The sequence below is a fragment of the Suricata suricatta genome, chromosome 4 (genome assembly GCF_006229205.1).
Source record: "Suricata suricatta isolate VVHF042 chromosome 4, meerkat_22Aug2017_6uvM2_HiC, whole genome shotgun sequence".
Classification (NCBI taxonomy): domain Eukaryota; kingdom Metazoa; phylum Chordata; class Mammalia; order Carnivora; family Herpestidae; genus Suricata; species Suricata suricatta.
The window spans coordinates 130,017,790-130,030,887 of NC_043703.1; positions in this window are offsets into that span (position 1 = coordinate 130,017,790).

Sequence of the window (13,098 nt, forward strand, 5' to 3'; positions counted from 1 at the left end):
AGAGTGACGTGACTGGCTTCCTGGTTCTCCAGCGGGCAGATGGTGGACTGTGGAACTTCCTGCTTCCATAACCACATGAGCCCATTCCTGTAATTATACATACTTACAGACGTGCGTACGTACATACGCATCCTGTTGATTCTCTTTCTCTGAAGAGCTCTAATACAGTGGCTTCCTCAGAAAGGGACACCTTCAAAGGTCATCTTTCTAATGTTTATTTTTGAGAGAGAGACGGACAGAGTGAGAGCAAGGGAGGGCAGAGAGAGAGAAGGAGACACAGAATCTGAAGCAGGCTCCAGGCTCCAACTTGTCAGCACAGAGCCCAACTTAGGGCTCAAACCCACGAACCGTGAGATCACGACCTAAGGTGATGTCGGACGTTTAACCAACTGAGCCACCCAGGTGCCCCCAAAAGTCAGCTTTCTCACAGAGGACTTTCTGGCCCTCTGGGCAGCTTGGAGAATGGGGGAAATGGCCCTCACTGGACAGAGTGGAGAAAAGGTCCAGTGCTAAAACAAACACTTACATGATCACGTGGGAGGAATGGGTGCGATGCCACGTGCCTAGTTTCACACTGACTTTTCTAGCACCGAGGAGTGGAGGTGTGGTGCCCAACCGTGTTCTGGTTGGGACACCAAATTCCTCTCTGTTTGATGGCCACAGGCCCAAGGTCAGAAAGGAGAAGCACTGTGAGGTTCAGGACAGTCCCAGGACACCGGCCATCGGGAACAGGAACGCCAGTCTGCGCCCTTTCTGTCCGCATCGTTTAACCAGAAAGGACAGGCTCAAGCTGACGCAGGGCTGACAGCACCCACAGGTTGGAAGGAGGATGGGGTCCGTGAGGCTCCCAAGTCCTGTCACTGAAAAAAAACCCCACGGATCCAGAGAAGAAATTGCAGCTCTGGTCATCACAGTTACAGCCCTAAGGTCAGCACAAGGCTCTTGACCATCTTTCTGTGAAATAGGTGTGGCTGGAGACTCGGTGGCTTGAGGGACAGAGAGGTGTCCCAGGATGCAGGACTTCGGATTTCAAAGCTAGGAAGCGCAAGCCAGGATGAGCTGGTTGCTAGGAAGGAGGTGCAAGTGACAGACACAAAGGACGTAGTTCATTTGAGGGCTCAGGACACATTCTGAATCACCGAGTAAAGCCCGTGTCCTCACCAAGAGAGCCCCACTGAATAAGAACTGGCTCGTTCTAATTCTGCCGGCTTCTCTTCCAGATCCCAGGTCAACATCTCCTCGTGCGTCATCCCTCCCCACTGGCTCTGGGTCTCAAGTTGACCTCTGATACCCTGGCGAGGACACCAGTCTGCCCGCACGGCATTTTCATTCAAAGCATCGTGTGCCGAACAAAACAGAAGGCCCAGAAATGCAGGACTCTGCCTCACTCTCAGAATAAATCAGGAGCGCATTTTTTAAAAAAGTTACAATCCTGGGAGGCTCCTGGAGGGCTCAGTGAGTTAAGTGTCTGACTCTTGATTTCAGCTCAGGTCATGATCTCACGGTTCATGAGTTTGAGCCTCAGCATAATAGAGCCTGTTTGAAATTCTGTCTCCCTCTCTCTCTCTGCCCTTCCCTGCTCACTCTTTCTCTCTCTCTCTTAAAATAAATAAACATTAAAAACATTTTTTTAAGTTACAATCTTGAAAGGATTGAAGATGAACACACCAAAATGGAAAAATGACATTTTACCGAGAAAGCAACATACATTGTTTTCTTCGGTGGTGATTCTTTGTTAAGACATCCTGCTTCTCAGAGGTTTACCGCGTCCACCAGGAGCAGATACCGAAGTGTGCTTGTTAACATCCGCCCCCCGCCACCCCCCCCAGGCTGCGGATGTCAGCAAAATTGTAATTACCGTGGGAAAACTGCACCTATGGCTACCTGACCAGTAAAAACGGTATGATTGTGTCTTTCACCATTTCAGACCCAAACCATGCTGGGCCAGCGCACGTGGAAATCCACTGGCCCGGGGCTGGCGTCCTGACACTCACACGAGATGTCACCTTCGAAGCCTCAATGGCATCCCGGTCGCATCCCGGCCCTGAGCCTGAGGCCTGGTAGACAGCAAGTGTTCAGCTGCTGTTGCTGTCCGTCCCTCCTGTGAGATGCCTCCTGGCTCCCACAAATGGGCCCCGTGTGACCGCAAAGGCAGCTTTGTAAGTCAGGCATCTCAAGGGAGTGGCTGCCCTCCAGGACCCACTCAAGTTGACTCTTCACAGGTGAGGAGAGGGATGTCCCAAAAAAGGCTTCCATCTCTTCAGGGCCACACAGTGGGAAGCTGGGATGGGTTCTCTGGACTCCCTGTCCAGTGCTCTTTCCACCAGAACTGGTTGTCAGTCTTCCGTAGGACATGGAAATGGAGCCAAAAGGAAACTGGAGGCATTTTTTTTTTTTTCTAATCTTGTTCTTGTGTTGCTTTAATTCTCTTCTGTTTTGTTTTTATGCATGAAGCTTTTTGTTTGTTTGTTTTAAACTGGCCTTCGTTTTCTTTTAAGTTTATTTATTTTGAGAGAGAGAGTTCAAGCAGGGGAGGGGCACAGAGAGCATCACAAGCAGGCTGTGCACTGTCAGCGCAGAGCCTGATGCGGGGCTCAAACTCATGAACTGTGAGATCATGACCCAAGCCGAAACCAAGATTCAGACGCTTCATCGACTGTTTAAGGCACAGTGTTGGTCTGTCTGCTTTTAGTGTGTAACAGAGCACAATTTCTTTGGGTCCCCGTTTTCTTGCAGTGGGAGCTGATCTTGGTGTATGACACTGGTCCCCATCGCTGAGCTTGCATCTGAGCCGGGGCCCGCCCACACTGTGACGAGGGCCAGGCAAGAGACATCTCTCACCCTCTGTGCCTCGCCTTTTGCAGGCCTCTTCCTCCTCCCTTAACCACAGGACCGTGGGAAGGGCCTTCCTCCCTCAGGGCCTCCTGCACCCTCCCAGGCCCACTTTTCAGGGAGAGCAGGGAACCTTCAGTGAAAAGCAGCCTGAGCATCTAAGTACCACGCAGCCCCCTGCTTCCGGGTCCCTGGGGAAAGATGACTAACGCCATGCTTTTGAACCTGGATACCAGAGGAGAAGAGATGTTTGTTTGGAACAAAGGCAAACATCTTGGCCAGGGCCGTTCCTTCCCTTGCAGGCTGTGGGCAGGGTCTGGAAGGCCATGGGCTATGCTGTGATTTGCAACCTTGCACATGGACATGAGCCCAGAAGGTTCTTCAAAGACCCTACATGTTTCCAGAGAAACATCCACCTAAGAGGAGGCGCCCATCCAATCCACACAGAGTGCTTGGCTTCCCTGTATCACTAGTGATGAGATTACCACCCAGGGCTTGGCGGGGACAGGTGGAGAGATGGACGGGAAAAGACAGAGAGGGGAGAGGGGGCCAGAGAGAATGAGGCCTGTTTGGTTTTTTTCCCTATAATAGATGCATTCACACCCTTAAAGCCCATGATTTATTTATTTTTTAAATGTTTATTTATTTTTGAGACAGAGAGAGAGAAAGACAGAATGTAAGCAGTGGAGGGCAGAGAGACAGAGACAGAGACAGAGACACAGAATCCAAAGCAGGCTCCAGGCTCTGAGCTGTCAGCACAGAGCCTGATGTGGGGCTTGAACCCACAAACTGTGTGATCATGACCTGAGCTGAAGTCAGATGCTTAACAGACTGCGCCACCCAGGCTCCCCTTAAAGCCTATCATTTAAATCCGCTTCCATGGTTTCAGTTTGCTATGGACTATTTTCTATCCCCGGTTACGTTCTTTGAAGGTAGGGATGGCTGTGTGCATGTGTGAACTTTACTGTGCCTTATCATCCATCTTTGACAATCAACAAATGCTTAATAAATGAATCAAATGCCTGCCTGATACTCTAAAAATATCTTACTATTTCCAGGCTGGTGATTAGGGCAAGAAGAATGGAGTTTATTTGCATCTGGGAACCATACTTTAAATTTAAAATGAGTGATTTTTAGAAACCAGTAAATGCCCAGTAAAAAAGGAAGGAGCAGTAGACAAGATAAAATATCAAATCTCTCCTCTCCCCAGAGGGTGCCACTGTTAACACTTTAGACTTCATCTCTTTAATTAAAAAAAAAAAAAAAAACCTTTGAATTCACTTGGTGAAATTGACAGATGCTCATTTTTGATAATTTATTTTTTCTCTCCTAAATTGTAATTTCCTCCATGTATGTTTTTTTTTATTTGGGTGGGGGAGAGAGAGAAGGAGGGAGGGAAGGAGGGAGAATAAGTGGGGTAGGGCCAGAGAGAGAGGGAGAGAGAGAATCTCAAGCAGGCTCCATGCCCACTGCAGAACTTGATGTGGGGCTTTATCCTACAATCCTGGGATCATGACCTGAGCTGAAATCCAGAGTCAGACGCCCAACCAACTGAGTCACCCAGGTGCCTCTCCACATTTCCTTATCATGTTTTTGTAGTCCTCAAAATATTTGTCAAGTTTAGTGTTTTTTAATACAAAATTTACAAATGCTAAAGCATACCTCTTAAATGTACCCTTTTTGACAAACATCAAGATAAAGAGTGTTGCTGTCATCTCAGAAAATTCTCCAGTCCTGGGGCACCTGGGTGGCTCAGTCGGTTAAGTTGTCCAACTTTGTGGTTTGTGAGTTCAAGCCCCTTGTTGGGCTCTCTGCTGACAGTTCATAGCCTGGAGCCTGCTTCGGATTCTGTGTCTCCCTCTCCCTCTCTGCCCCTACCCTGCTTGTGTTCTCTCTCTCTCTCTCAGAAATAATAAATTAATAAACTTAAAAAAAAAAGAAAATTCTTCTATGCTTCTTTCCAGTTAATCCTTTCTTTCCAAGGAACAACCATGGTTACCATTTTCTTCCACCAACCATCAGTTGTGCCTGTTCTGGAGCTTTCTATAAACATAGAGAGCATGTATTTGTTCCTGTTCACCCTTTTTTGCTCAGCATAATGTTTCTGGTATCCATCCTTCTTGTGCTGTCAATATCCGCTCCTTTTTAAATTATTTTTTAAATGTTTATTTAAATATTTTTGAGAGAGAGAGAGAGAGAGAGCGTGAGCAGGAGAGGGACAGAGAGACAGGGAGACACAGAATCTGAAGCAGCCTCCAGGCTCTGAGCTGTCAGCACAGAGCCCGACAAGAGACTTGAACCCACGGACCCCAAGATCATGACCTGAGCCGAAGTTGGATGCTCAATCGACTGGACCACCCAGGCGCCCCAATATCCATTCCTTTTATTTGCTGTGTAGTATTCCACTCTATGAAGAGACACAGTTGACTTTTCCAATCTCCTGTTCATGAACAGCTGGTATGTCTCCAGTTTTTGCACTCCAATGAACAGAGCTGCCATGAAGACTCCTGGATGAGTCTTTTTGTGAATGTATGTCTCCGTCTTTCTTGGGAAAATACTTGGGAACAGAATTGCTAAATCACAAGGTACGTGTCTACACTGTTTTATAAGAAGTTGCCACTTCAGATGACTTACTAGCATTTGGTAACGTCAGCCTTTTTAACTGTAGGTAGGTCTGTAGTGGTATCTCAGTGTGGTTTTAATTTTCATTTTCTGATGAGTAAGATACAAGTGCATTTCATGTCCCTATTAGTCATTTGTATATCTTCTTTTGTGATGTGTCCATTCAACTCCTTTGACCACTTTATCTTTATCTTTTATTTTTATTTATTTATGTTTATTTTAGAGAGAGATAGAAAGCACAAGTGGAGGCGAGGGGCAGAGGGAGAGAGAGAAAGAATCTGAAGCAGGCTCCATGCTTAGCACCCAGTGTGGGGCTTGATCCCATGACCCTGGGATCATGACCTGAGCCAAAATCAAGAGTCGGACACTTAACCAACTGAACCAACCAGGCGCCCCTCAACTCCTATGACCATTTTAATTGCATTGTCTTTTCATTATTTTTTTTTAATTTTTAAAAAATTTTTTCTTTTAATGTTTTTAATTTATTTTTGAGAGAAAGAGAGAGACAGCTTGAGCAGGGGAGGGTCAGAGACAGAGGGAGATACAGAATCTGAAGACAGGCTCCAGGCTCTGAGCTGTCAGCACAGAGCCTGAAGTGGGGCTCAAACCCATGAACCGTGAGATCATGACCTGAGCTGAAATGGGATGCTTAACCAACTGACCCACCCAGGCACCCCTGTCTTTTCATTATTGAATCGAAAGAGTTCATTATCTATCCAGGATATCAGTCTTTTTTCAGAGGTTTCAAACATTTTGCTTTGATACGTGCTTGCCTATTTATTTTCTTAATGGAATCTTTTACCAGCAGAAGCTTTTAATTTTGATAGACACTAATTTATTGATTTGTTTTCCTTTTTTCTTTTTCTGGCCTGTTTATCAAGCATTTGCCTATCTCCAAGTTATGAAAATATTCTCATATATTTTTTTGAAAAGCTTCATGGCTTTACATTTAGGTCCATGGTTGTTTGACATACTTTTTGTTTATGGTGTGAGAAAGGAGTTGAGGTTTTGTTTGTTGGTTCGCATGTGAACATCCAGTTAAGACAGCATCAGTTTTTAAAAAGATTGCTCTTTCCTCGTTGGATTGTTTTGGCACCTTTGTCAGAAAGCAAAGGGCTGTGTGAGCATCGGCCTGTTTCCAGGCTGCCTGTTCAGATCTAGTGATAGACCCTAATATAAGTCCCACATCACCTTGTCCTGTGGTTTTGTACTGCTTCCAAGGCAGGTAGTTTGAGCACTCTGAATCTGTTCTCCTGTTTTCAAGATTGTTTCAGATGTCCTAGATTCTTTGCGCATCTATGTAAACATCAGAATCAGTATGTAAATTTCTACAAAAGATTCCCAGTAGTAATATTTTTAGGATCGCAGTGACCGTATAGATGACTTTGTAGAGAACTGACATGTTGACAACATAGTCTTCCAATTTGTGAGCATAAAAAGATCTCTCCATTTATTTGGGTCTTTGAAAATCTCTCTCAATAACGTTCTGCAATCTTCAATATAAATGTCTTGCCCATCTTTTGATAAATTTATTCCTGACTCTTTTATGCTTTTTGATGATATTATTAATGGAATTGCTTTCTACTTTCCAAATTTTTGCTGCTAGTCGATGAAAATACAATTGGCTTTGTATCCTGCAACGTTGTTCAACTGATTTATTAGTTCTAACAGTTGGTTTATGGATTTCATAGGATTTTTGACATAAGCAATCATGTCATGTGGAGAGTTAAAATTCTTTGCCAGCTTTACGCCTTTATTTCCATTACTTGCAATATTGCAATGGCTAAGACTCCCAGTTCAATGTTGAATGGAATCGGTGCGAATTATCCTTGCAATTATCGGTGAGTAGATATCCTTGTATTGTTCCTAATACAGGGAGGCATTCGATGTTTCACCATTAAATACGATGTTAACTGTACATTTTTCATAAATGGCTTTTATCAGATTGAGGAATTCTCTGCTGTGCTTTATTCTCCAAAGGTTTTTATTATGAGTAGGGTTTTTTTTTCTTTTTCTGTATCTGTACTCTGTACCTGCTGAAATGATCACATAATTTTTTCCATCATTCTGTGAATATGGTGGATTACATTGATCAACTTTTCTAATATTAACCCAACCTAGCATTTCTGGTATGAATCTTACTTAAGCATGTATTATACATGGCAGGGTTCAACTTACTAATGTTTTGTCAAGAGTTTTTGCACCTGGGGGTTTTGGTTTTCCAATATCTTTGTCAAGTTTTATATTAGAATTAATGCTGGCCTCATGAAGTAAGTTGGGAAGTATTCTTGCCTCTTTTGTTTTTTGAGTTCATGAAGGGTTTGCACTGCTTCTCAAATGTTTGACAGAATTGATGAGACTATCTTGGGCACAATTTTCTTTGTGGAACATTTTTTTAATAAGGAATTCAATTTCCTAAATAGATGTAGTGTTATTCAGATTTCTGTTTTATCATATGGGAGTAAGTTACATTTTTCAAGGAATTTGTCCAATTCATCTAAGTGGTCAAATTTGTTGGCATAAAGAGTTTTATAATATTATTTTATTTCTGTTTTAGTGTCTATAGCACATTCAGTGTTATTCTGATACTGGTGATCTGTGTTCTATCTTCTTCATTAGTCTAGCTAGAGGTGATCTTTTCAGAGAACCAATTGTTTTTATGTTACTTATTCCTGTTCTTAAATTTTTTATTTCTTCTATCCCACTTACTTTGGATTTACTTTTATTTCTTTCTTTCCTCACTTTTTTACACTCTTAAGATAGAACCTTAGGTCACTGATTTTAGATCTTTGTTCTTGTTTTTTTTTTAATTTGAGAGAGAGAGAGAGAGAGAGAGAGAGAGAGAGAGTATGTGTGCAAGCAGGCCAGAGGGGCAGAGGGGGGAGAGAGAGAATCTATTTTTTTAATTTTTTAAATGTTTTTATTCATTTTTGAGAGAGAGAGAGGGAGAGAGAGAGAGAGAGTGTGAGCAGGGGAGGGTCAGAGAGAGAAGGAGTCACAGGATCTGAAGACAGGCTCCAGGCTCTGAGCTGTCAGCACAGAGCCTGACATGGGGCTCGAACCCATGAACTGTGAGCTCATGACCTGAGCCAAAGTCAGATGTTTAACCAACTGAGCCACCCAGGCACCCCGAGAGAGAGAATCTTAAGCAGGCTCCATACCTAGTGCAAAGCCCAATGTGGGGCTCGATCCCACAAACCTGGGATCATTACCTGAGCAGAAATCAAAAGTTGACCACTCAACCAACTGAGCCACCTAGGCGCCCCAGATCTTTGTTCTTTTCTAATGTAAGTGTATATAAAACCATAAATTTCTCTCTGAGGACTGCTCTAACTACAGTTCATGAGTGTTAATATGTTATTTTAATTATAATTCTGCTCAAAATTTTTTAAATTTTCCTTATGATTTCTTCTTTGGGCCATGGGCTATTTAGAAGTTTGATTTCCAACTATCTGGGGGTCTTCTGAAATATCTCATTGCAGTCAATTTCTAATTTAATTCCATGTGGTCTGAGAAAATACTCTGTAGGATTTCAATTCTTTTATTGAGACTTATTTTATGATAAACCTCATATTGTTTATCTTGATGAAAGTTTCCAGAAAAGAATGTATGTTCTGTATGTATGTTGTTGGGCATAGTGTTCTTCAATTATCAGTAGGTCAAGGTGGTGATGGCTCTTTTTAAATGTTTATTTATTTTTTATTCAGAGAGAGACAGAGCATGAGAAAAGGAGAGGCCGAGAGAAAGGGAGACAGAATCCAAAGAAGGCTCCAGGCTCCAAGCTATCAGCACAGAGCCTGAGCTTGAACTCACAACCTGTGAGATCATGACCTGAGCCGAAGTCATATGCTTAACTGACTGAGCCACCAGGCACCCCAAGATGGTGATGGTTTTGTATGGGTCATCTATGTCTCTACTGATTTTAGACCTAGTTTCTCCATCAGTGACTGGGAGGGGAAGGTGTTGATGTTTCAAACTATGACTGTGGAGTCATCTGCTTTTCCTCTTAACTCTATTATTTTTGCTTCATGTATTTTGAAGCTTTGTTATTAGGCTCATACATGTTGATTAGAATGTCTTCCACATGACACATCCATTTATTGTTAGGACATGTCCCTCTTAGGTCTGGTAACACTCTTTTTCTCAAAGCTAACCACATCTGATGTGGATATACCCACTGCAAGCCACTTCATGCTTACTGTCTTGATGATACTTCTTTTTCCATTCATTCTCTCAAGGTATCTGTAGATGTTTCTTTCTGTTTCAAGTGTATCTCTTATAGAAAGCTTTTTTATCCATTGGAAATATCTCATTATGTTCCTTATTTTTAGCCACTGAAATATATCAGAGTTTCACAGTGCTCATGTTATTTTTCACATCTGTGGTTTAATTTAAAATTGAATTCTACAAATTAAAAAATACATATTATGCAGAAGGTTGTAGCTGATAATAAGATATCCAGAAAGTTTCACAGACATAGCCAATCCCACATTTCTGGACCTCAGCAATTTAGAGTCCATTAAGTACTAAATCATTTAATGACGTAGGTCCTAGATCAGCTAATTTATGTTATGATATTTCTTTGGGTGCTAAAGAAAGTTCTCAACATTGCTTTTGAACGCATGATCTTTTCTGGATTATTTTAATTCCCAAATCTAAAATGAAAAACCCAATCTAAAGAATAACAGAAAAAATCTGCCACTTAATACTTACAAGGATGTTCTTGGTCTTAAAGTTCTTAGTAAGAAGATTTGTTTATATTATTTTTTGAATTAAAGATTTGTCCTAAATAGAACCTTGAGCATTTTAACTTTTTTTTGTTTTTAAAGATATTATTCAGACTAAAATCTAAGTGCCACAGCATGTGTGTGGGTGTATATTTTCAAACTCTGCAATAATTTGGGAGTCAAATGGTGGCTAATCTGAAGGTAGGAGACTTGAAAAGAAAAAATAAAAATGTTCACCGTGCTTTCCTTAACTGGAGCTGCAGGAGAAGATCTTCTCTTTGGGAGGCCTTGTGTGCATACAGAGAAAGAGTACAGTCTTTGCTGACAATGACATGCAGCATTTAAAATTCCTATAGTCAGGGGCACCTGGGTGGCTCAGTGGGTTAAGCGTCTGACTTCAGCTCAGGTCATGATCTCATGGTTCGTGGGTTCGAGCCCTGCTTCGGGCTCTATGCTGACAGCTCAGAGCCTGGAGCCTGCTTCGGATTCTGTGTCTCCCCCTCCCTCTGTCCCTCCCTTGCTCAAGCTCTGTCTCTCTCAAAAATAAATAAACATTTAAAAATAAATACATAAATAAATAAATAAAATTCCTATTGTCATACACAGTGCCAAAAAATTTAGACCTAATGTTACTTTGGCTCAGTAAAGATTTTAGTTGGAAATTACAGTTAATAACCTAGGAACTATTTTCCAAAAATCATTAAGGCTGACTAGCGAAGGCAACAATGATAATAATGGTGATCACAATGACGTCATCACTACTAGCTGCTATCATCTGTCAATCCCATAATATGTGATCATACATTATCTTCATCCTCCCAGCAACCCATTCTCAGACCACACATACCTATGGCACTGGGGAAACGGGAGAAAATATCAAGGAGTAAGGGACTGGACCAAGCTGCCGTCCCCTCCAGATATGACTGAAATAAGAGGTCCAGTAAACATGGTCACTAAAAAGCTGGTTCATTTCTTGGAAAAGAGATTTCCAGAGAGTTCTCAAAACACATAAATAGCAGAATCATAAAGACACACGTAACCATTCAAGGAATGCAGAAGTATATTCTCAAAAACTACACTCCAAACCAGAGCTGTGGTTCAGAAAGGGGTTTTTATGTTACTGTTTTTGTTGTTTCAGTTTTGGCTTCAGAAACGATGTGCTGCCCTGATGTAAACATTCCTTCAGTGGTGGGCAAGGGTGTGTCTTCACAGTGGATTCAGACATCTAGATCTTGGCACAGAAAGACACAGAACCTAACCAGGTCAGTCTTGGGGTGCACTCAAAAGAACAGTGCTTTGAGAGAAAAGCATGTCTTTTCAGAAGCAAGCATCTGGGAGAGGTTTCCAGAAAACTGGTCGTGACATGTACTGCAGTTTTCCCTGCCTCTTTTCTGCAGCGAGGGTTGTCATCCTTCTCTGATGGACCAAGAACCTGAGGCTTGAGTTGGACTCTCTCAACACTGAACACATAGATGCCCAAATTGACAAAGGGAAATCTTATGTGTGTAGGAGCATCTGGAGGGGAATCCTCAGATCCTATCAAGCCCACGGCTGCCGCCTTGTTGGATCCTGGGTTAACTTCTGCACCTGACCAATAGTTCACCCTATGACACCCCCCACTTCAAGCCACGCTCCTGGCCATGCCCTGTTGACAGCCTCCTTATTTCCAGTAAGTTCTAATAGGAGTGGATCTCAGAAAAGCAAAGGATCCAAAGAGTTGGAATGTGTTATAGTAGAACTTCACTGTCCAACGTGCTGCTTTTCAGATGACCATCCTTATCTCTCAGAAGTGGGACCTTGGAGAACAATGAGATGTGATTCAGGATGACCCCCTGTTGTTCTCAGGCAGCCACGGAAACAGAAAATGTGCCTGCAGGGAAAGCCTCATGTAAGGGAAGTGAAGAGGCTAAAGTTCTTTATTTTAAAAACAGAGAACAACCCTCCTCACAATCTTGTCCCCTCTTCCTCCCTTCCAACTAGAATATTATCCCCAACCCCTGCAAAATGAAGTCAGTCAAATTTTGGGGCCAGCCAGGCGATATAATGAAGAAAGAGCTGGAAGGTAAACTTCATTTTATAAGCCATGGGTCTCTGACCTTTGGAGGCAGCAGACCTCCTCACTCATTGAGCACGCTCTGGGTATGAGGGCTCGGAGCTCCTTGGGGATAGAAGTAGCCAATGAGGAAGAAAAAAGAAGAGGAAAGGAGAGAACCAAAATTCAGGTTTGCTGTCCTTTGTTGTCAGGCACTTTGGGGGAAGCCAGTGTGCCTTCCTTTTACCACCTCCAACCACACATGCACACACCTGCGCTCTGGTCCCATGGCCCCTGTTTGGTATCCGACTGACAGCCCACCTCACATCCAGGTGGCCATGAACCTGCACCAAGTCATCTGAGTGTCTTCCCTCAGCAACTTGCAGTGCCTGTCACAGGCAGGGGCACGACTGTGAGACCACTTCAAGGCAGCTGATGGATGGGCAGTGGTCTACATTGATGTTGGCACACCAAGGTCTAGGTCAGGAGGCAGGCTGGGCTCAGTCCACCTTGTGTGTAGGATCTTCTTACTGGGTGGCAGTTCATTCATGTAGATTCCAATGAGCTTCACAGGTGGGTCTAATACAATCTTGAGCATCCTCCTTTGGACTAGAGAATATAGCATTTGCTGAATTGAAGGTTAACCTTATATATGACTTCTGGGTCAGATTTTTTAAGCAATGTTTTGATCAACATTTAGGAGTATAGGGGTGTCTGAATGGCTCTGTCAGTTTAGGGGTCAACTCTTTTTTTTAATAGTTTATTGTTAAATTGGTTTCCATACAACACCCAGTGCTCTTCCCCATAAGTGCCCTCCTCCATCACCACCACCTCTTTTCCCCCCTTCCCCTTCCCCTTCAACCCTCAGTTCATTTTCAGTATTCA